Source organism: Zingiber officinale, chromosome 2B (assembly GCF_018446385.1).
Source record: "Zingiber officinale cultivar Zhangliang chromosome 2B, Zo_v1.1, whole genome shotgun sequence".
In the NCBI taxonomy this organism is placed as follows: Eukaryota; Viridiplantae; Streptophyta; class Magnoliopsida; order Zingiberales; family Zingiberaceae; genus Zingiber; species Zingiber officinale.
The window spans coordinates 8436953-8462876 of NC_055989.1; the positions used below are offsets into that span (position 1 = coordinate 8436953).

Sequence of the window (25924 nt, forward strand, 5' to 3'; positions counted from 1 at the left end):
GAATGAGTTATCTGAAATGTCTCTCATTCAAACAGAGCACACATGTAGTTTTAGTCATCTGACATCTCACAAAACTCGATCTGCATCTATTATCGAGGCTTAATAGGAGGAAGGTGCAATAACTATGCATTTTATTTCTATTGTCTCTATATCTTGCACTCATTAACCGATCGGTCTCCTTTTTGACTGACGATGAACCCTCTTGAAAATTGATATCAAAAGCAATATAAAAAAAATAAATTTATTTTACATGTGGTTCGTAATAAAGGAGTGATTATAAATATGTTGAATTACTTATACTTACTGATAATTGATTGTATATCAATCCTTTTATTATCCGTGGGGACGTGCTTCCAACTTTTAGCTTGTAAGGGAGCAAACTTCTTTATTTAGAAACCAAACTCAGTCATAAATGAAGTTGTGTTTGGGCCAATTAGATGCTCATCACTTTGATGAAAAGTAATGGATAATTTACCTCATTCATCGATCTAACGTCGTAGCCGATCAGAATATGTGTCACGTGTCTCCCTATGTTGCGGTTGGCTTGTAAATGCAAAAGTATTAATAATTTACAAATAAAATACTTAAATAAATAGCAAACTAAATAAAACTTTTATAATTTAAATACAAAACAACTTAGGAGAACTATCATCATCAGATGTCCGCAGAACTGGTAGATGCTTAGTTCTCTTGGACGGCATGACTGTCACATATTCCTAAAATTATCATATAAGCATCAAAATATCTCTAAAATTATCATCTCAGAATCAAAATAATCCAAAAATTATCATTTAAGCATTAAAATAACCCTAAAATTATTATCTAAGTATCAAAATATCCCTAAACTTATCATCTAAATATCAAAATAATCCTAAAATTATGATTAAAAATATTGAAAATACAAGATGAAGAGCGTCTACCATAGTCGAGGAGAAAAAATTCGAAGGAGCAATCAGAATAGGAAGAAGAGATAACGTTAACGCAAGAGAAGAAGAATCTCTTGAGAAAGAGCAATCACCAGAGCAGCAGAAGGAATCGTCAAAGGAGAGAAAGAATCGTTGGAGAAGAAGAAGAATCGCCGGAGACAAAAAAAACAATTTACCTCACGGGGGATTAGGACTTTTTACATATTTTAGCGATGAATTTAATTAAAATTAAATTCATCCCTAACATACATAAATATTAGTGACGATTTACCCATATTCATCACTAATATTTTTTTAATTACTGAAACGCACCAAGTGTATTTACAGTGTGGATGGCCTAATAAATTATTAGCGACTAATTATTAACAGTCATCACTAATAATTTAATAACTATGTTTATTAAAAATAGTTAGCGACTGATTCTATTCGAAAGCTGAGAAAATAGCTAGCTGGGTGTTGGGATATGCTCGATACAGTGTGTGCTAAAAACATGTTTCATAAACATGCACAGTGGAAGACTTAATAATAAATAAATTAATTTATTACATCACACACACATCACACGCATACAAGATACAATTGAGCAGACAAGATCATAAAATAAAATAAAATCGAATAATAATTATTTTAGGTATACCTTATGGATGACTTGTAACGAGAAGGGGATCAACCTTTTGTGGCATTATCAAACCTAGGGGTGTCAAAAATGAACCCGAGTCGACCCGAAAAAAATCAGCTTCGGGTTGGAGGGTTGGAGAGTAAAAAATTTTCGGGTTGGGTCGGGTCGGATTCGGGTTGACCCAGGTTGGCTTAAATATAGGGTTTTGTGGATTTTTTTGGGGTTAAATCAAATTTTATTTTAAAATTTTAGATATTTTTATGTATATTTGTATGATAATGATGGAGTATTGAGATAAAAGTGAAAAATTATAGGGAAAATAGCCCAAAAAAGTCGTTTTGAATAGGATTTTTGGATTATATGGGTCGGGTTCGGGTTGATCGGGTTGGTCGGGTTCGGGTTCGGGTTCGGGTTTAGGTGTTTTGGGTTGAACTTGGGTTCGGGTCGGGTTCGGGTTGGGTTAAAAAAAAAAATTCAACCCGACCCAACCCGACCCGACCCACTCGAATTGACACCCCTAATCAAACCTCACTTCTATTTGTATCCATGCCGAGCTCTTCAAGACAACTCCAAGAGAACATACTTCACTTTCGAAAGGTAATAGCCACAAGCGAATGAGAAGGATCAAGAAGAGGAAGAAGAAGCAAAAGGATGATCTTCTTCCTTTGGGTGGCTCACGGCAATAAGATGAGAACCTCTTGTTGTGGTCAACTGCAAGAGAGAGGGAGAGGGAGAGAAAGGTATTGGGTTTAAATTTTCAAAACCTAATTAAGCTAATAATGAATTGTATATTAATTCTCTCTTAACCATATCAATATATAGTCCTCTTTAATGTGTTGGATTAGAATGTCCAAATCTAGCCCATCATACTTTAACAAAAAATTAGCTCATTGCCCCTTGGTTTGGTTCACAACTAAATCAAGTTGGTTCATGGCTAAACTAAATTGGTTCATGACTAAATCAAATAGGATCCAACTCTTTTATAAGAGATGTGGTCCATCTATGCTTCTGTTCCGACAAATATTTTTATATTTATCTTATGTATGGTTCAACTAAACATTTATCTCTTGATATGAGAATCCTATTCTTTAACTTATTTTATGTCTTTTAGAGACTCGTAGTGCATATAACCTAATAGGTTCCCTGTTTATCTTGGTCATTCAAAATTAACTACTTACTTATTGAATGATCATAAGTGACACATAGTAGTACATCATAATCCCCAATTAATCGAAAAATCACGGTTGATCTCAGAACTAATTTTGAACCCTTCAGTAGCTATAGTGAGTCGTGTCTCCTTCCTTTCACTCATCTTATACCAACTTGATTCAGGACATGGTTTATGTGTCTACCCCCACTAGGCTAACTATGTCACACATAGCTCAAGTAATATTTCCTCATTCTACGGATTTAAATTATTCATACATATGTACAAAAGTCACATACTCTTAACATATTATGCTTTGGCCAAAAACTTTGAATAATAATCCTAATAAGTGATCATAGGGCATACATCTTCTCACAAGGAGCGGTGAATCTTTTGTGGGCTATCCAAACACCTTTGAGCACTTCGACTTATATCCAATCATTTTGGGTCCACACTTCCAAGAGATGTTTGCTTAAGATGTCAAAGTATAAATCTCCATGACTAAAAGATAACATGCATACCTCAAGTCGAAGAAAACTTACACTCGAGCTGCAATAAGAACTTCACAGACATATCCATATATGTAGAGAATCATATGAAATCTTACAGCAAGTCATTTCAATGAACTAGTTATCATAACCAGCATCCACATTTAACTTTTAACATCCCAATATCTCTAGCTAGTAAGAAACAATTATTTAGCTGAATCAAAGAGTATAACCCGTGCTAGTCTTACAAAATTGATGATGTCTGATTGCACTAATTGGACAATTAGGAAAATTTTAATACGCTCATAATTACATATGTAGAGATAATCATAAATTGTGATCCAATCACAAATTCTCTCATGCTATGAATTGTATTGCAAACATTAAGTAAATGAGTTTAAGACTATTCAAACATATAATATGTACTCAAATAGTGAATCTATATTTATCAAATAAATAGTAAAATCAAAACATAATTGCCTTAGGATATCCCTTAAAATCTAACACTCCCAGTTGGTCTAATGTTAATTGCCACAGTATCCTAAACCATAAGCATGAACGTAACTCTCAAACTTGTTTTATGGTAGAGTCTTTGTCAAAGGATCCACTAGATTCCTTTTAGTGAAAATTTTCTTGAGTGATATTTCTTTCTTACTAATAATCTCCTTGATCAAATGATAGTGACGAAGCACGTGTTTGGATCACTGATAAGACCTAGGTTCCTTTTCTTACGTAATGGCTCCAGTGTTATCACAGTAAACAGCTAATGCTTCAATAGTGTATGGAACCACACTAAGTTCGATAACGAATTTCTTGATCCAAACTACTTCCTTTGCTGCTCCGAAGCTGCAATGTATTCCACCTCACAGGTAGAATCTATAATAGTATTTTACTTGGAACTCTTGTTAGAGCAATCTGGGTACCCTAAGTTTTGATGTTTGGGCAAAGGTTTAAGTTAGGTTTATTGTTGTATTTGATATGCATTGTGAGTGTGCAGGATACAGGTACAACAAGGAAAGTCCAAGTGTGATCTTTGCAAATGAGGAAAGTCCAAGGATAAGTCTTGGCGGTGTAAGTCCAAGTATGTAGTCTTTGCAACGTAAGTCCAAATGTGACTTGGCAATGGATGAACTCCTGGAGGCGCGACCTCTTGGCAAAGGAAGACCCGACAACAATGACAAAGCTGAAGGAAGCTCCAGAAGGTAAGACGTGAAGGGTGGGGAGGCATCCGAGGGACGCAAAGCTGATGGAGGAGGCTAGAAGGCTAGGTCTAGGTCGGTCGGACGAGAATGAGTGTTGAGCGAATGTACTCGGGGTAAAATTCTAGAATTAGGGTTAACTGTAGTGTCACTGTAGCAGCACTGTAGCGTTATTGTAGCAGTACTGTAGCAGTAGACTGGTGGTTTCATCAGTCGATTGATGTAGTCGACTGGTGCAGTCGACTGAGCAAACAGAGGGTTGGTATCGAGCCGTTGGGCTGCAACGGTCAAATTTCCACGAAGGGCAGTCGACTGCATGTTTTGGCAGTCGACTGGTAGGCGGAATTTTCCAACCCGTGGCCTATATGACCAAGCATTGGAAGATTGCTTAAAGTTGACGAAATAGAGATGGTTAACCCCTATTAGTAGTCTACCAGTGCCCTAACTTCTCAAGAGTCCTTGGTGAGAGTTTGTTGCGAGGTTTCTCCACCCACAAGGAGCTACACAAGCTAGCCGGAGGTTTTCCGGGGAGTCATCCACTGACGGATCGAGATCGTCCACCTTACGGACAGCCGTGGAGTAGGAGCTTCATCTCCGAACCACGTTAAACAATATGTCATTGGGTTTGCTTCTTGTTTATTGTTTTCTAGGGTTAGCTTTGTTTTTGTTTGTTAGTATTTTTATTTCCGTTGTGCACTAACAAGCGTAGGAAGCGATGATTTTGGTGAGATGCTATTCACCCCCCTCTAGCGAACGTCAATGTCCCAACAAGTGGTATCAGAGCTAGGTGAGCTCTTGTTGGACTAATCGCCAAGAGAACGGCTAGAGGAAGAAGATGGAGTCGGAGGGACCTCTCGGATGGGACATCCGAATCCCACCTCCATACGAGCGCGAGGACTTCGACTATTGAAGGAAGTGCATGGAGATGTGGTTCCAAATGAATTGGAACCAATGGATTGCATTGGAGGAACCGTTTAAAGCTCCAACGGACAAGAAGGAAAGTGTCTTCGACGTCGATATTGGACCGATGAGCAAAGGGAGCAATCGGAGACAGACAAGGAGGTAACTAGAATTTTAATTAATTTATTACTTCTTAATGCGATATTGAATGTAGGTGAATACGAGAATGCAAGTGACCTTTGGAAAAAGGTAATTGCGCTTCATGAGAGTCCTACACAAATCTAAGAAGAGAAGGAACTCAAGGAGAATGACTCATTGGTCCAAGAAGAGAAGGACCAATCGAATGTTGACACGAGCTCAACATCTGAGGAGGAGAAGGAAGATGAGGAGGTATCATCCACATCTTCAAGGGAGGAAGAAGTGGAACCGTCCACATCTTCAAGTGAAGAGGAAGAAGAGCAATCTAAGGAAGAGGAGATCTTGAAAGCTCAACCCTCCACCTCAACTACCAAGAAGAGTACAAAGGATCACATCAAATGCTTTGAGTGTGGTAAGATGGGGCACTACAAGAGTAGGTGTCCTTCGCTCAAGAAGGTAAAGGAGGTAAACCCTAAACTCACTAAAGTTAATTTAGAAACTAATCTGAGTTGTAGGAATAAGAAGGATAAGAAGCACATTAGGTGCTTTACATGTGTGAGTGGGGTCACTACCACACAAAGTGGCCAAGGAGAGGAGAGCTCAAGAAATTGGCGCACTTGAAGAAATGGGAAAAGAAGAGGAGCACAAGTCAAGAGGGAGCTTCAAAGGTAAAAGGGAAGGTGATCCCTATTTTGAAGTTTAATCCAATCTCCAATTCTTATATGCTTATTAGAAATAATGTAGATTATTTACCTAAGCATAATCATGGATTTAGGTATAATGATAGAAATAGGGGTAACATGGTAGATAACCCTAAGAAATCATACACTAAGGGTAGACCTAATAAGGCCCAAACCACTTTGCCTAAGGGAAGGAAAGTGGGTGAAAACCTAAGCATTAATCCCAAGAAGGGGAGACACATGCCTAGGAAGGGTAGGTCTAGGAATGTCCATGATGGACATGTTGATTCTAGGGTTAGAACCCTAGAATTGGAAAATCAAGCCTTGAAGACAAAGCTTGAGGAAATAGAGAAAGTCCTAGAGAGGTTCATTATTGGACCTAAAGGACTTGACATGTATTTGGGTGGTCAAAGACCCAAAAATGTCAAATTAGGTCCCTCCAAGACCAAAAGGAGGTCAAGTGCTAAGGTAGCACATGACATTGGTAAGGGAGGTGTGACCAAGGACAAGGGAGAGTCATCTAAGGCCAATAAGAAGGAATATGCAAAGGTGGCATATAATTATGGCAAGGATGGGATGTCCAAGGTTAAGGACAAGAAGAAATTAACGAAAGACAATGTGTATAAGGTTAAGAATGTGAGTTTTGTAGGCCAAGTGTCACCCAAGGTGCACCGAAGTGGCCTAGTCATAGTGGATGAGTCACCAAGGGAGGTGACTAAGGTTAAGATTCCTAAGGTTAAGAATAGCCTTTGGGACCCATGGTAGATGGGTTATCAAATGTACCAAGTGGTTAGGAGACAGACTTAAGTCTCTAACATAGTGGGTTGACACAATTGGGATGTATGTCATGCATTGAAATATGAATTGGGTTCATATTGCATGAAAATTAGTTTTTGATGTATAGATGTCATATAAACTAATGCTAGGAATGCATTATGGTTTAGTATGAGCAGATATATCAAGAGGAAGCCAAAACTAGGACTTTAGGTTAAGGTTCAATTGAACCATTTAGCTAGTTTTGAATTTTGTGTCAATCTTGGGATTTGTGATAAATATATTTTTATATATATTTTTCCCAAGTAGACATAGATAAAATAGACCTCTCCACAAAATTTAGGATTTTTTTGGAGGTCTGTAGAATTTTTGGCGCATTTATGAAAATGGGTAAAAAAGACTGATTTTTTCCCAAAAGAGTACCAGACGACTGGTAACAGTAATTTTCAGCACAAAGGACCTCTGTAAGCTCATTTTGACGAGGCCAGTCGACTGATGATTTTACCAGTCGACTGGTAGCACTGTTCATGAGCACAGAATGTCTCTGTAAGTTCATTTTAATGATGTCAGTCGACTGATATAAGTACCAGTCGACTGATATGGTCTGAAAATGTTTTTCAGCATTAGAAAATGACCAAAAGAGTGGTGAACATGTATGTAATCTTATGGGGGATTAATACATGATGTTTATGGTCATTAGAGGTCAAAGAGTCCAATAATTGGGATATTGTTGGAGCTCTTTTTGATGTTTGACAAAGGAGGAGAAATTTAGGTTTAAGTGGGAAACCTACATATCTTTGTAAGAAATCCTAGCTCAAGGGGGAGCTTAGGTGAAGGGGGAGCGATTGCTCATTTATTAGCAAAGGGGGAGAAGTTTATCTTTGCAAGAAATCCTAGCTCAAGGGGGAGCTTAGGTGAAGGGGGAGCCTAGAATTAGGTTCCATGATTTATGCATGTGTAGATTGTATATTTATTTACATTATTATTGCTATATTGTTTCCCTAACTTAAACGGGTTGCCAAACATCAAAAATCTGGGTACCCTAAGTTTTGATGTTTGAGCAAAGGTTTAAGTTAGGTTTATTGTTGTATTTGATATGCATTGTGAGTGTGCAGGATACAGGTACAACAAGGAAAGTCCAAGTGTGATCTTGGCAAATGAGGAAAGTCCAAGGATAAGTCTTGGCGGTGTAAGTCCAAGTATGTAGTCTTGGCAACGTAAGTCCAAGTGTGACTTGGCAATGGATGAACTCCTGGAGGCGCGACCTCTTGGCAAAGGAAGACCCGACAACAATGACAAATCCGAAGGAAGCTCCAGAAGGTAAGACGTGAAGGGTGGGGAGGCATCCGAGGGACGCAAAGCTGATGGAGGAGGCTAGAAGGCTAGGTCTAGGTCGGTCGGACGAGAATGAGTGTTGAGCGAATGTACTCGGGGTAAAATTCTAGAATTAGGGTTAACTGTAGTGTCACTGTAGCAGCACTGTAGCGTTATTGTAGCAGTACTGTAGCGTTACTGTAGCAGTAGACTGGTGATTTCATCAGTCGACTGATGTAGTCGACTGGTGCAGTCGACTGAGAGCGAACAGAGGGTTGGTATTGAGCCGTTGGGCTGCAACAGTCGAATTTCCACGAAAGACAGTTGACTGCATGTTTTGGCAGTCAACTGGTAGGCGGGGTTTTCCAACCCGTGGCCTATATGACCAAGCATTGGAAGATTGTTTAAAGTTGACGAAATAGAGGTGGTTAACCCCTATTAGTAGTCTACCAGTGCCCTAGCTTCTCAAGAGTCCTTGGTGAGAGTTTGTGGCGAGGTTTCTCCACCCACAAGGAGCTACACGAGCTAGTCGGAGGTTTTCCGGGAAGTCATCCACCGACAGATCGAGATCGTCCACCTTACGGACAACCGTGGAGTAGGAGCTTCATCTCCGAACCACGTTAAACAACGTGTCATTGGGTTTGCTTCTTGTTTATTGTTTTCTAGGGTTAGCTTTGCTTTTGTTTGTTAGTATTTTTGTTTCTACTGTGCACTAACAAGCGTAGGAAGCGACGATTTGGGTGAGACACTATTCACCCCCCTAGCGAACGTCAAGGTCCCAACAGCTCTTACAGCTAACTACGCCTCCATTTAATATGAATATGAATTTAGACTGGGACTTGGAGTCATCCTTGTTTATTTGGAGACTGACATCCATATATCCACATATGATCATATCACTATCTTCATATACCAAGAACATATCCTTAGTTCTTCTTAACTACTTAAGAATTATTTTGACAGTCACCCAATGATTTATTCCTAGATCTGATTGGTATTTGCTCATAACACTCAGAGTATACGATATATCAGGCCTTGTACATAATATAACATATATGATAGATCCTATTGCGGATGTATAAGGTATCTTATCTGTGTAAATTCTCTCGTCTTCTATGTGTGGGCATATAGACTTCAAAAGGTGAAGTCCATGCCTCATAGGTATGAAACCTTTCTTGCATTCAGATATGCTAAATCATTTTAGCACTCTCTCTACATATGTCAACTATGAAAGACCAAGGAATATTTTCGATCTATCTCTATAGATTTTCATCCCTAGGATATAAGTTATTTCTCCCATGTCTTTTATGAAGAATGTCGTGGACAACCAAACTTTCATTAACTCTAGTACTTGCACATCATTTTGTATAAGTAATATGTCATCAACATATAATATTAGGAATACGACAACACTCTCACTAACCTTTTAATACACGCAATGTTTATCTGAATTTTATGAGAAATTAAACTCTTTAATCACCTTATCAAAAGGATATTTCAACTCATGGATGCTTGTTTTAGTCCATAAATGGACCGTTGAAGGTTGCATACTTTATTTTTGTTAACAGATGTGAAACTTTTAGGTTGTATCATATACATGTTCTCGAGTAGGTTTCCATTAAGGAAGATTGTTTTCACATCCATTTGTCATATCTTATAATCATGATGAGCTGATATGGCTAGGAGTATTCAAATAAATTTAAGTATGACTACATGTGAGAAGGTTTCGTCATAGTCAATACTTTACCTTTGACGATAGTCTTTTACCACCAAACTTACCTTATAAGTAATTTACATTATCATCCATGTTAATTTTCTTCTTGAAAACCCACTTATACCCTATAGGCGTAATGCTTTCAGGTGGGTCCACTAAATTTTAAACTTGATTTTCTTACATGGAATCCATTTCCGACTTTATGACTGTAAGTCACTTGTCCTTCTCTAAATTATTCAGAACTTCTTTGTAATCAGTAGGTTCCTCATCCTCAATGAGTAACATGTCATTCGATTCTCTTACAAGAGATCCATATCTCTCAAAAATATTATGTGTCATACCTGATCTACGAGGAGGTTGTGTTATAATCGGTTGCGGTTCTTGACTAGACATCTCATTAGTACCTATTAGAGTCTCTTAAACTTCATCAAGTTCAACTATATTCCCATTTGCTTCCTGCAAGAGAAACTCTTTTTCTAAGAATACAACATGTCTTGAAATAAACACCTTTTGTTCCAAAGAGTGATAGAATTGGTAACCCTTAATTTCCTTAGGGGATCTAATTAATAAATATTTATTAGACTTAGCTTCCAACTTGTCAGATATAGTCCTCTTTATATAAGCAAAACATCTCTATATATTCAAATAATGTATGAGGGGTTTCTTATTAGTCCATACCTCATATGAAGTAGTTGAGATTACATTCGTTGGAAATTTATTTAGCAAGTAAACAACTGTCATGAGTGCATAACCCCAAAGGATTTTGGGAAGTTTTACACGATCCATCATTGACCTAACCATGTCCAACAGGGTCTGGTTAAGTCTTTTTGATATACCATTATATTGTGACGTATAAGGCGGAGTCTATTGAGACAATATACTATTGTCCCTTAGATAATCTTGAAACTCTTGGCTTAAATATTCACTATCTCGATCCGATCAAAGTATCTTAATACTTTTACCAAGTTGTTTCTCTACTTCATTTCTAAATTCTTAAACTTTTCAAAGACTTCAAACTTGTGTTTCATTAGATACATATACCCATAATGAGAATGATCATCAATGAAAGTAATAAAGTAGCTATAACCTCCTAGTACGTGAGTTAACATTGATCCATATACATCAGTATGTATAAGCCCAAGTAACTCATCAACTCGTTCACCCTTTCCAGAAAAATGTAACTTGGACATCTTATCTTTTAAACATGAATCATATATATCAAATGTATCTAATTCAAATGATTCAAAAACTGTAATTTTTTGCAATTTAGACATGTGTTTCTTGCTTATATGGCTAATGCGATAATGCTACGAGTAAGAGATTAATTGATTATCTATTCAAGCGTGTTTAGTGCTTGCTTTGATATTGAATATGTCACCAGATATATCTAACGCATAGATATCATTGCATAAAGTTTCAGTGTCATAAAGAACGTCATTCAAAGTTATACAACAACAATTTTTTACTAAAAGTCAAATGGAAACTTTTTCTATTTAAGTAAAAAATAGAAATAATGTTATTTATTAATACAAGAATAAAATAACAATTATCTAGTTCTAAGATAAGTCCACTAGGAAGCTTTAATAAGTATATTCTGATGGCAATTGCAGTAACCTTTGCTTCATTCCCAATTCACAGACTTGATACTCCCTTGACGAGTCTTTTACTATTCCTTAGTCCCTGTATGCCATTACATATATGTTAACAATACCCAATATCCAATATCCAAATGTCTGAGGAAATAGCATAACAATCAATAACAAAAATAACTGAAGAGGATATCACATCAAATGTCTTATTCTTCTTTACGGACTCAAGATAAATCTTGTAGTTTCTTCGCTAATGTTTAATCTTACCACAATGATGGTATGAGCCATTTTGTGTTGGTTCTACTATCTTGGTATTTTTGCTCTTCCCTTTAGCCTGATGTTTTGACTTCCTCTTAGAACCTTTCTTAAAGAAGTCTACTAACACCACAGTTTTCTGTTCACTTTTAACAGAAGGCTCCATAGTCTTGAGCATATTATCATCTTAGGGATGGTCAATTCTAAATTGTTCATCCGATAGTTTATCACAAATTGTGAATGACTTTGTGACAAACTATGTAGAATTAAGTCAATACTTAACTCATGATCCATCATGAAACCGAGTAATGCTAAACGTTCTATGTAGTTGTTCATCTTTAGTACAAATTGTATTACAGACGAACCCTCCTACATCTTTGAGGAAAAGAGAAGCTTGGAGACCTCGAACCTTTCGGATCTAGCTCGCTCATCAAACAGCTCACGAAGATGATAGACAATATCATAAGCATCCAAATGCTCATGCTATTTTTGTAGTTCAAGAGTCATAGCGGCTAGCATGATACAATTTGTAAGTACAGAATCATCCTTATGTTTTTGATGGACCAATAATTAGTCCGCAATGTTAGAGTGTATACTAAAAGCTTAGCTTTTGGTATAAATATTTATCTAGAAATAAGAATCACATTGGTCAAATGTCTACATTTATGATAAATGTAGTTGTTCAATTAATTTATATTGTAGATAACATGGTGTGTGGTGTCACACACAGAGGATCATGTTATCAGTATCTTATAAATTATAAACAGTAACTCACGACCATAATGGAAAGGAACAAACCATTGGAAGGTCGTAGTGTAATTAAATATTAGTTTATCTTAACTATATAATTACACTAGTACACTTAGAGTGTATTGAGTAGGACCATTAGAGGTCGTTTCTTTTATACTGACTTTATAAAGGAACAAAGACCTCAGTTATTATGGAAGTGTGTGCTCTTAATCCTAATATAATAACAAGCACATATATTTGATATTTATTTCTTTAATTTATCAATGGGTGAGATTTAGTTCGATGAATCAATAAGCCCGATAAGTTGGGAAATGATATCACTTATAGTGTGTATTGTTGATTATAGAAGGAAACTGTGTCCTAGTGATCTAGGTTGAGAATGTCCTCAAGAGGAGCTCATAAGGATTGTCATGTTAAACCCTGCAGGTGGACTTAGTCCGACATGACGATAAGGTTGAGTGGTACTACTCTTGGACTAAGATATTAATTAAATGAGTTGTCAGTAACTCGCTTAATTAGTGGACATTTGACATCTTAAACACAGGGAGACTAACACACTCATAATAAGAAGGAGCCCAAAATGTAATTTGGGATTGGTGCGGTAGTTCAATAATAGTTCTTTAGTGGAATGAATTATTATTGATGGAATTAAGTTGTGTGTTCGGGGCGAACACGGGAAGCTTAATTTCATCGGGAGACCAAAACCAATTCCTCCTCTCGGTCCCTATCGTAGCCTCTTGTATATAGAGATTTATACCCACCACATACCCACCTTCTTACCCAACCAATAGGGGCCGGCCAAGCTAAGCTTGAAGCTCAAGCTTAGGGCCGGCCAAGCCTAAAGGTTGGCCTTAAGGTGGCCGGCCAATAGCTTGGAGCCCAAGCTTAGGTGGTCGGCCGCATCATATTAAAAAGGATTTTTTATTAAAATTATTTCTTATGTGGATATCATAGTTTTAAAAGAGAGTTTAAAAATTAAATCTTTCTTTTTAAAGTTTTCTACAAAAGATTAAGAAAAGATTTGAAATCTTTCCTTATTTGTAGATTGAAAGGAGATTTTATTTTTAAAGAAAAACTTTCCTTTTTAACCATGATAATAATTTAAAAGAGAAGTTTAAAAATTAAATATTCTCTTTTATTAGTTTCTACAAAAGATTAAGAAAAGATTTGATATCTTTCCTTATTTGTAGATTGAAAAGAGATTTTAATTTTTAGAGATAACTTTCCTTTTGGAAATTATCCACATGTTTAAAAGAAGAATTTTAATTTATAAAATTTCCTTTTTATTAACCAATCATGAAAGGATAAAAATTATTGGAGAAATTTTTATAAATTTCTAGAAACAAATTAGGAAGTTTTAATTCTTGTGTGAATTAAATTTTCCTTGTTTTGGGGAATTAGAAGTGGTCGGCCATTATTATTAAAAGAAGAAAATTGTTTTTTAATTAAAATAATTTTTCTTTTTTATGACAAAAGAATTAAGGAATTTTTTATTAAAATTTCCTTATTTGTCAAGACCAAGGATTATAAAAGAGGGGGTAGAGGTGCCTTCACGGGTGATCAACTCTATTATTCTTCTCCTCTCTTTTCCTCCTTGGTGGCCGGCCCTAGCTTCTTCCTCTTCTCTTCTTCTTATGGCCGGCGGCAACCTCTCTTGGAGCTCTTGATGGTGGCCGGTTCTAGCTAGGAGAAGGAGAGAAAGGTGGTTTTGTTTCTTGCATCCCTTGGAGCTTGGTGGTGGTGGCCGGACCTCTACTTCTCTTGGAGAATTGTGGTGGCCGAAATTTGCAAGGAAGAAGAAGGTGCTTGGTGGTTCTCATCTCGGAAGATCGTTGCCCACACAACGTCCGAGATTAGAAGAGGAATACGGTAGAAGATCAAGAGGTCTTTTTAGAAGGTATAACTAGTAATTTTTCCTTTCCGCATCATGCTAGTTATTTATGGAAATAATATCAAATACAAGAGGCTTACGATTCTAGTATTTCGAATATGTTTTTCGAAGTTGTGTTCTTTTATTTTTCTTTTCCTTGTGTTTTGATTGTTCTTTTTGGTTGACCTAAAGTTATTTTAGGAAATTAAATATTAGCTTTCCATAAAAGGTTTTGTCTAGTCGGTGGTGGTTGTTCCCATATCCAAGAAGGCCATGTGCCTGGCCACGTCAGTACTGGGAACCAATTATGGAAATTAATATTTAATGGAATTAATAACTTAGGTGATTTGGATCAAACGTGTTAAGTTCCGCAGGAGATCCAAGTCTAAACCTTAAAGAACAAATAGATTAAGTTTTGGATCAAACGTGTTAAGTTCCGCAGGCGATCCAAAATTTAATTTAAAATAACACATGGTAGCTAGGAAAAGGTTCAGAGCTTTGTACAAAATTTTTGTACAGTGGAACCTCTAGGTTTTCCGAGTAGCAACCAACACGCAATTGGATCGGCATCAAGACTTATGGGAAGAGGCTCATCAAGGACATAAGCTAGCTTCTCAACTTTGAGAATAATTCTCAAGCTTCGAAACCAGTCTAAGAAGTTTGGCCCAGCCAGTTTATTCGAGTCCAAAATCGAATATAGATTAACAGAAGTCGTAATTAAATAATTAACCTTAAACTATAAAAATAAGAATATACGAGAGATATGGTTTTATTTATGTAAATAATTTACATATAATAAAAATCTGCTTATTTATCAAATTTAAATAGACTTATTTTGAATTTGAGAGATGGTAGGTGTTCTCCAAGTGGGTTGATATCCATCATAGATAAGAACAATCTTGACTTTGGCCAACAAATCATTCTTAGTTTTAGTGGTAGGTAACAAGTTTACCGATTACATATCGCTTATATGTAACTATCGCATTATGCTAACAACTAATTGATTTTCGCATAAACATCGGGTTGCTAATACATTAACAAATATACATCAAATGCATATCACCCAACTTCACCTCTATCCACATAGATCATTTCTTTAGCATAACAAATCAACGCTTCAAGTTTAAAACTAACCCGTTAATTATGAGATTCATCTCTATGGTTTGAACATATTTAATTTCAAGTTGAACTTGATTTTGGCCAATAACTCAAACAAGAACTTAAACTCTAATGCTTACCATATTAACGGAAGGTGTAATTTTAATATTATGTAAGGGAATTGATCTCATCTACATTATGCAAATATTTTATCAACGTGACATTATACGCATGACATAAATGATGACATGACAATCATACGTATAATATAGATGATGGCATGACACATCACACGCATGACATAGCATGACACGTCATAAATATGGTAAGATCTAATCATATCGTACACATGGCAAAATTTAATCATGTTATAATTAAGAAATCTACATGACATACAATATGACATGAACATGACATAAATTTAAATATATTATAATTCTATTTTAGAAATAAAAATATGTTATAAATCTAATTTTAATAAATTAAATTTTATATAATTAAACTATGAAACTAATTTTTAAATTTAATTAATATATCTTATCTAGAATCTTTCTATTAATCAAGAATTTTTAATTATTTTAAAAATAAATTTTCAAATTAATTTCTTAACAATTTAGAAAATAAATAATTAATATTTCTTAATTTAATACAGAACAATTCAAATATAAAGTTTTTATGATTTTCTAAATCTTTATAAATTTTATATTTCCTAACAATTTAAAAAACTTTCTAAAATTGAATAATTTAATAAATTCAAAAATTCTACAAAAGATAGATTTTTATAATTTAATTCAGAATATTTCAACTTTGGATTTTTAAAGAATTTTGAAATATTTCTAATTAGTATCACCAAAATAATTAGAAAATATTTAAAAATAAAATATTTCTTAAATTTTAGAAAAATCTAGAAATGATAATTTTTAAATTACCAGAATATTTTTAAATTTAATTTTCTAAAATTATTTCAGAAACATTTCAAAAGCAAAATTTCCTAAGATGCCTTCGAAACGCTCCTAGTCTCAAAAAGAGTGTTAATTACCGAGCCAAGAAAGCGGTCTCCAACATTGGCTCTCTGACCCTCAAGTAAGTAATCGAGTAGAGTCAAGAAAATGAACAGTAACTAATAGTGTGTAAAATTACGTAGCATCGCATACCTCCGTCTGTAGATGAGACATTTTTTTATAGTATCATTATTTATGCATGAATCTCAAAGCATTTCTAAAAAAGGACAGACTATAAAAATGCTTTGACAACTTTTCCAAAATAGACCCACAATCTCTGCATTTGTCAGAGGAAACTTTGAATATACAACTCACATACAGAATATTCTCTGTCTGTCGTGACACAAGATGTCAAAAAGATAATATGAAACCGTGGGATTGAGGGGCCCACGATTTGTTTAGAGCCCTCCGAGTGTTCTGACCGGCTATCACTCGGAGGTACTACTCGATCGGATGAGAGAACTGCAGGTAAAGACTCGACTTTTGCTTGGCCTCTTTGTTGAGTTGGAAAGCTCAGACAGATACTGAGTGTCTAGCCGATCCGATCGAACATATGGTCTGATCAGCTAGATCACTCTATCGAGCTGACCCACTATCCTATTTCTGAATCAAGGATAAGACTGGCTTGGCGGAATACTAACTTATCTCAAAGCTTCATCAATGTCGCGTGGATGAGCATTCGACTAGGCCCTTAGTCCGATGGGCTTGACAACCTGATCGGCTATATCTCAATCGAAGTTATTAACTACAATGGCTTCAAAAGTTAACATTTCTTTGACTTTAACCATCACATTATTTAATCCTCTTGATTTTGATCCAACTCAGAGCTCCTACCTCAACGAAAACCAAATATGCCGTCGCTAATAGTTTATTTTTTATGAAGAATATTTTTAAATATGATTATTTGTGACGATGTGTTATTTGGTCGCTAATAATATTATTTAGCTTTCATCGTTATTTTCATAATTTCTTATAATGACACCTCACCTTTAATCCCTCATCATTCAAACATTTCTGCAATTAAGGTATCATGGAAAACTAAACTCATCCGCAAGGTTCCGGTGCCTTCGTATCTCTTCAAAGGAATAAAATAAAGAGCAGGGAGTTTGACAAATAAATGGTATGATTATGCTCTTCCGGGATGTTTTTATCGTCCTCACCTTATATGAAGTTATACGAAGGAGAGTATATTACAGGATTAACTTATGGTTAATCATCAAATATTTAAAAGGTGTGAGTAATTTTTTTTTTGAGAAAGTGTGTCCGTCAAAAATTAATTCTTTATTTTATTATAATAAAATTATCATCCTCTGATCAACTAAGTATGCTATGATAACAAAAGAGTTAGACAAACAAAGCACTGATCAGAAGATGCTTCTCTCACAGATAATGTTCAAAATTTTGTCCCCTAATAAAGAGCAAGCTAAGTGCAACTTAACGTTCAGTATTCATCAGCATTAGAGATGTATACAGCATAATAACATTTGTTGAACCAACCAAAGAATTGAAGGGAAAAGTTAAACATGCTACAAGTTTTCTAGCATTTTTACAGAAATTCTTAATATATGCCATCGGAATCGCGACTGAGGAAGCGAAGGTTGGATTTTAGCGCTCGCACGGTTTTCTCAAGACTACAAAGCGTGCAACAGATTAGGGATGTTAATTTAGATGGATCGGATCAAATTCAGATTGAATTGGATTTTTTTTTTAAGTTTCAATATGAATCCGATCTGAATCTAAATTCGAATTCAATTCAAAATCCTGATCAACTTGACTAATCCAACCCGAATAATCCAAATATCTAATTTAAAATTATTCTTTTTTAACTATTTTCTCTATAATTCTTTACTTTTATCTTAATATTTTATCATTATCATCCTAATATTGATATTACTATATATAAAATTATCTTAATTTTTTAAATATAATTTAATTCAATCCAAAAAATATCCACTAAATGACTAAACCTTAAATTTGGATTAAATCGGGTCAACCTGAATCCGACCCGATCAGAACCAAAATTTTTTAAACCAAAATCCCTCCAATTTGAACTCAATCCGAATCTGAAAATTTCCAACATGAACCTTATTTTTTGGAATCGACTCAGGTGAGGTTCATTTTTGACATCCCTACAGTAGTCATGTCATCTTCACAACAGAAGGGTAGGCGTCTCATCTCAATGCAATGAATCTGGATGTGATATGGCTGCTGGCGATCCAGTTGACAAAAGACGATTGTGCTCGTCCCTAGCGCCACCGTCAATCTATACTATACAAACACAGAAAAAGTAAATCACATGTGACTACTAATCCTTGGAATAATAATTAATATATGAGGAAGATATTTACCTTAATTATGCTAAGATTTAAATTTTAAATTAGCAATATCTCATCTATTAATTATTAGACCATCCTTAGAGGACAGGTACACATGTTGGTGATAAGGAAGATGTGACCCATGGCTGCAATGTATCAAGTTTTTTTACTCCATTAATGATTTCTACCTTAACTAAATTTTAGTTTGCTATATTTTTTTTAATAATCGAGGTATTCAGATTAATCCCGTCCCCACCTTACCATCAGAATAAATTTAAAAATAAAAATGACAATCTAAGCGATTCAAATGCCGAAGGTGAATTTCTATTCCACTCCTCGATTGCTTGCTCTTCGAATTAGAAGTCAAAATAAAGAGAGAGAGATCCATCCAGCTATACTTTCATTTGGCATGATGAACAGAGGATTAATCATCAAGTATTTTGTCGATGGCAGTTCCACCAAGGCCAACATAATACGTACAAAATTAGTAACAGAGGATTAATCAGTTAGAAACATACTTGTTTATAGAGATTATAGGGACACAATTGAATAGCAAACTATTCATCCACTTTCTCCCTCCCAAAAACTTCTACAAAAAGCTTCTTGAGATTCCAGTCATTTGACTCACGAAAGGTGTATCGTCAACAGCAAACCATAGTGATCACTAGGTGGCACAGGAAGTACCAGTTGCCTGAGCTCTTTTTTCACTTTCTTCTCCTTGCGATAGAAAAGCACTGGAATAGCCTCCATCCCGACGTTTCGATGCCATTCATCTTGAAGTCCGCAAGGTAGCATATGAATCTATCCAGTCTCTTTTGTAAAGTTCGGCTGGCAGACAACATCTGGTTGGCCTTGGTATCGTAAGTCAAACCATTTTCTCAAGGTTTTAGCTCCAACCAAGTATCAATCCAGCCATCAGGCAGGGGAAAAGCACCATCCAGCTTGTCGTCCCAATTCATGTCACCAGCAAATATTACATTTGGACTGCATTTGATAGGGTGTTATTTATCTTATAATATAATCCAGATTACATTATAAGGTTGATTATTTTATTTAGTTTCATTTTTAACTTGTAATGTAATGTAATCTGGATTACAAAATATAATGAAGTTTTGTAATCTGAATTACAAAACAAACACATTGTAATCCGATTACATTACAAGATCATCTTTTAACAAAAATTTGAATGTCAAATATACCCCTAATCTGTGACCACCCATCTTCGCCCGCCGTCACTACCACCGCCCCCCGACAACCGCCGCCGACGGACGACCGCCGACGTCCGGCGATCGGGGACCGCCGACGATCGAGGGCCGGCGACCGCCGGCTGTCGGTGACCGGCAACCGCCGGCTGTCGGCGACAGGCGACCGACGATCGACGACCGGTCGCCGGTGGTCGACGATCGCCAGCCGTCAACCGGTCCGATAGAGATATAACGTCCGTTGTAGAAATCGTAGGATATTTTTATCATTTTATAATAATACGAATTACATTCCTTATAAAAATAATAGATACCAAGCAAAAGAATGTAATCATCTTTGTAATCAAAGATTACATACATTTCATTACCAAACGTAGTAATAAAATCAAGATTACATTACATTACAAATTTGATTACATTACAAACTCAATTACATTACGCTCAACTAAACGTAGCCTTGGTGAATCTGAACCTACCAGAATGTCAATTGCCAACTTGGCTTGGGCTACGCGTTCTTTACTGTACATTTGGTCCCAGCTTGGAGGTGCAGGACAGGGACTCTCAAGGTGGCTAGTCGCAATGATCAAACTTTGTTTCTCTCCGCCTTCAACCTCAGCTAAGCATAGCTCTCTTTCCATCACTGAATTGGTAAATGGCACACAGCTAAATTCCTTCACAGGCAATTTGCTTATCTGTAAAAATGAAGAAATAAAGGAGATTTAAGTAAAAAACTGAAAATAAAATACAGCACCAAATTAAATTAGCAAATGAAAACTGAACACTCAGAATTTTAAAAAATTGTGAAGATACAACATTGCATGCAGATGTATGTCGGATGGTGGAAATTAATTAAACACGTGAACAATTGAACCTAGATAGCTGTCAATATTTATTTATTGCAGAAAATGAAAGAATTTAATTTTATGGCAGATGTTTCCTTTCATAAATGGGCACTTTTACTCTTCAATCCATAGAATAAAGTTTGAATTCAAGATTGTGTTATAAGTCTTCCAAAAAGGTAATAGTTGAGATAATAAATGAATACGTGAAAAGTGAAAACAAGGTAGAGATGCTACCTAGAATGGGATAGAGGTACTTAGGTTCGGATTTTAGGATTGAAATGTTTTAAATTTAATAGGAATATTGCAGAACTATCTAATTTTCACAGATTGAAATGTTAATTATTAAAATGTATGAATGAATTAAAAACATATTGTTGGGACCAAGATATTATTTTAGGAACAAGAGATCAGCTTCATGTTAATTATTTAGGTCAATTTGGATCATAAGGTCACAAGACATTAAGATCATATTGCAATTATGACTATCAGGCATGAAACTATTCGTAGAACATAATTAGAATGCATGTGTTGTAAGCTGACACTCAATGTTCGAACATAGCAGCAAGCTTTGGCAATGCTACCTACTGAAAAGATCTAGTCATATAGGAAAACTTTATTGTTTGAAAGTTTAGTGCACATGAAGGGAGCCATCATAGTTAAATTTTGCATCAAATTTATAATCTAGAGAGAGCTGAAAGTCATGCGATATGAAGAAACTGCACAGCTAGCATTCAGAAATGAGCATAAAGTGACATCTTTCGACAAATTCCTACCAATAGCACTAATATGAAAAAAAAAAATTTAACATAATATTAGACTATGGCAATCTCACTGCAAATAAGTGGCTGAGTTATCATACACCATAGATCCTATGCAACATTCAAAGAATGGTATAAGAAGATTGGCAGTTCGGTCCTAGAGTTCTCATATTTTCCCTTCTCTCCTCTACTTAAGCTTCTGTTTCAGGATGACTATATGGTAGTGCAGGGCATAAAATGTTTATACCATATCCTGCCTGCTCCAAATATGCAGGCCATCCTTGCCCCATTTACATTATGGGGCGAGACAACCTTAATTAGTTCCCGTCATTCAACATCAATTCCTAGCTTATTTTTCTTTAGCATACTACAATCTTTGATTGCTCCCCCCAATCTCAAATGCCTACCTAATACCTAACGTTGATGCTTTACCTTTCAAACATCAGCTTTTAACTGAATTTCTAAGCAAGCATAAACCAATTTAGATAGATGCACTTACCTAACATCATAACCACATTTCTCAGAGAATGTTAGGCAAACAAAGTCTACTGATTTTTTTTTTTTTTAATTATTATCATCAACAATCCAACTCCACATAGTGGGATAAGGTTTGGTTGTTGTTTTTGTTGTTGTTATCATCAACAACAATGTATAAATTGTGAAAGCCAATGGCTCAAACCTGCATGCAGAAATATCGCCTCTGAGCAGCCATTTGTTGTGGGAGTGAACAGTTGTAATGCTTCCACCAGTTTGATTTTCGGAAAATCGCATAAATATTTGGTGTGACCTCCTATAATATTGATATTCAGAATCCAAATTTTCCCACAAAATCAAGAACTGTTAAGGATAGAGGAGATGCTCAGACCTGGAAACATATGAAATCAGGTGCATATTGTTCGATGAGATTTCCAAGAGCTTCCATTTGCCCATGGAGTTCCAAATCCTCACGGAACCAGACATTGTAGCTTAAAATTTTAAACATGCTCCTATTTGGGTTCATACTAATATCTCCTGTAGCAGAAGCATTAAAAGTATCAGGCTCAAATAATCATACCCATTGAAAAGACAAAGTGACAAGAATGAAGAACTTAGTAGCAAGAGTGATGATCTGAAGACATTTTGTCTCCTAGGTAAAAAAAGGATAATATCCTGGTCCATCATTGAACACATGCTACCAAGATAGCATCTAAAAATACACTTTCAAAACTCACTGCATATTTTAGGAAACCTGAAACAACTTTAAAATTTTAATTTAATCTTTAATATTCCCTCACAATCTTCCTATCCCCAAAGTTCTCCAGGCTTACCATTGTCATCTTTACAATTTAGATGCACACTTTCAAGATCCTAGGCCTTATCTTTCTACTATCTAAATTTCTAATAAGAATAAAAAATTAGAAATTATAAAAACAATCAAATTTTTATTCATCAATTCAACCATTTAAGAAAAAATTGAAAACTCACAAGCATCTACGAAAAAATCCACATAGAAAGATAACTATTCCTCAGGATAGTACTAGTACTTGTGATATAGTGGGGGAAAAAAGAACTCGAAGAATTTTAATGATCTAATCGCATTATTGAAACCAAACACAATCATAGTGAATATCAGATTTTTTTTCCCATTTTTTAATACTATTTTCTTTCTTCTAATACTTATTGACTATGATTCGGAAGCTATCTTCGTCCGAAACCTTCTTTCTGCTCCAACTAGAAATGCCAAGAACATAAATAGCAACTTATCCAACTTACGAGGTCGACATTGCACAAAAAATACCTAGAGTACCCAAATAATTCAATCGACTACGCGCCTACTAGACCGAAGCCGAGAACCAAAAGAAAATTGGATAAATAACCGCAAAAATCAAAACTTTCCAAGAAAAAGGAAAGGGAAACCTAACACAGGTGAGTATAGGGCCACGGTTTGCTGTTCCTGCGGATCTCCGCCCACCGTAGGTAGCTTCTGTGATGCAGCGTCGGAGGAGATTTGAGTGACTGTGATAGAGCCAAGCGAGGCGGGGCGCTTGGTGCCGCAGCGCCGGAGGGGGCGGAATATGCTGCCGATGGCGGGATCGGCAAGCTCGCAGGGTTCAAGCTCCAACTCCGCGAGGAGAGAGGCCCTGGAAGAGTGCAAGACGGTCGGGTTGGAGAAGGTACAGGCACGGCAGACATCGGAAAGAGTAGAAGACGAACAATGGCGTAGCCAGGATGAATAATTATCCTGGGCTAAAAATGTTGAGCCTAGTAAAACTCAGTCAGGTTGAATAATTATCCTGGGCTAAAAATGCTAAGCCCAGTAAAATCCAGCCCAACATAGTAAGATTGAGACCTAAAATTATTGAGCTGCTTATTGGATGAGGCCTAAAATTACTGGGTATTGCTAGGCTGCACTGGGCTGGAGCCCAGCAAAGCCCAGCCTTGGCTACGCCCTTGAAGACGAAGATGAAAACGAAGGAGAAGAGGCGACGGGGACGGAAAAGGAGGCAGACTTTGGCAGGAGGAGGTGTGAGATGGAGAGTTTAGAGCATCCACAGTAGTTAAACATCACTGTGAGCTCCTTCTTTGTCACGTCTGCGCCACATCAAAAGTTAAACACCTCATACCTCTTTTCACTATTAAAAAACCACTCAACAACTCCTTCATGGGTCACACACTTTTCATTATATATAATTCTCATTTATCCTTCATATTTTACATTATACACCATTAAATTTTTATAAAATTTAAATTTACCACTTGCTAACATGAAATAACATTAATAATTTAAAAAAAACATAAATATTACATTGCATCAAATGAAAAGACATACATTATAATAATATATAAAAATAAACGTAAACTCATCTATACCAGGCCATGTCTCTGTTTAATTTTTTCCACCATTTTCTCATGTAAATAAAGTTGTCCTGGTGTCATCTCACTGGTATCCTTCATAAGAATTTCATAATCCTTATGAAAGATCTCGGCTTCCTGCAGAGCCATTTTTTGCATTTGATATTCTTTAATATCTTGTCATTCTTTGTCGATGTTATGTTCCATTGTGTCGCCCTCTCTGGCTTTAGATTTGCCCTTCCTCTTCGCTGCCTTTTGCCCTATCGGACGAATGCGGACTTCAGAGTCATCTAAATCAACACTTGTATCTGGATTTGATGTTGAAGTGTTTCCTCCTGACTCGGATGTCCTTACCTTCTTGTTAGAGTAATGAGCAACTGATTGTGGAGTATATTTCTCGTAGTCTTTGAGAACCCTCCACACATGCATATACTTAAAATCCTTGTTATTGTTGTTGGCTTTCCACATATTCAGTGCATTCTCCAACATATTTTTGTCACTCCAATCGCTTTGCCGATGAGTAGAAAAATTATTATAAGTTGCAGAAAATTCATTTACCATCGGTGCAAACTTGTAATAATGTGATTTCAGACGCTGATAACTTCTCGTCATAGATCCAGTGGGGCGATGTTTGTTGTAGTAATCACCAATACGTTTCCAAAAAGCTTGATCCTTCTGGTCATTACCAATGATTGCATCAGTGCTTATAGTTGCCCATGACTTCGCAAGGACCACATCTTCATCGGGAGACCAGAATCTTCTTTTCGATTCATTTTCCTCCAGCTCAACTTCACGCTCTTCTTGTGATGAGTGTGGTGGCACCTGAGTTGCTGGAACAGATGATAGCGTTAGAGATTCTTTGTCGCTGATAGATGGATCAATAGTCGCCCTTCTAGATTCATTCGAAAGTATGACAGGTGGTTGATTAGGAGAAACCCCGTAAGGATAAGACATCCCAAGTTGGCTACCCATTAATGACCAGTCTTGGGATGAATACATACCAAATGGAGCTGAGGCGGTGTTACTTTGATTCCACGGCTGAAAAAAATTTTGAGAACTTTGGGAATTTGGAAAATTTGGAGAATATTGTGGAACATATGAAATATTTTGAAAATTTGGAGGATATTGTGGTTAAGAGAAAAAATGAGGATATTGGATATTTGGAGGAATGCGAGTATTTTGAGAAGATGTATTACCTTCCGTATTTGAAGAATTCAAAAGATTCGTAAAGGAAGTATTGAGATTTTCATCCATCTCGAATACAAATATGGAATGAAAGGAAGAATTGAGTTGAGAGCAAAGATAGCAATGGAATGAATGAAATAGATCTCATATTTATAGATTTTTTATATATTAAAAAATTAAATTATAATCGTTGAACAACGGCTAAAAATTAGTCGTTGCTCAACGACTGTGCTCACTGAAATGAGAAACAAGTACCAGACTTTTTGATTTATTTTTTTAATTATTAAAAAAATAAAAAAAATTTAAAAGACGAAGAAGCGGCTCTGCA

At 36.0% G+C, this 25924-nt stretch overlaps 1 pseudogene; it reads right to left on the reverse strand.

The window, feature by feature from the left end:
• Positions 1-19401: 19401 nt before the first annotated feature.
• On the reverse strand, positions 19402-25383 carry LOC122048135 (annotated as a pseudogene).
• Between the last annotated feature and the right edge of the window lie 541 nt (positions 25384-25924).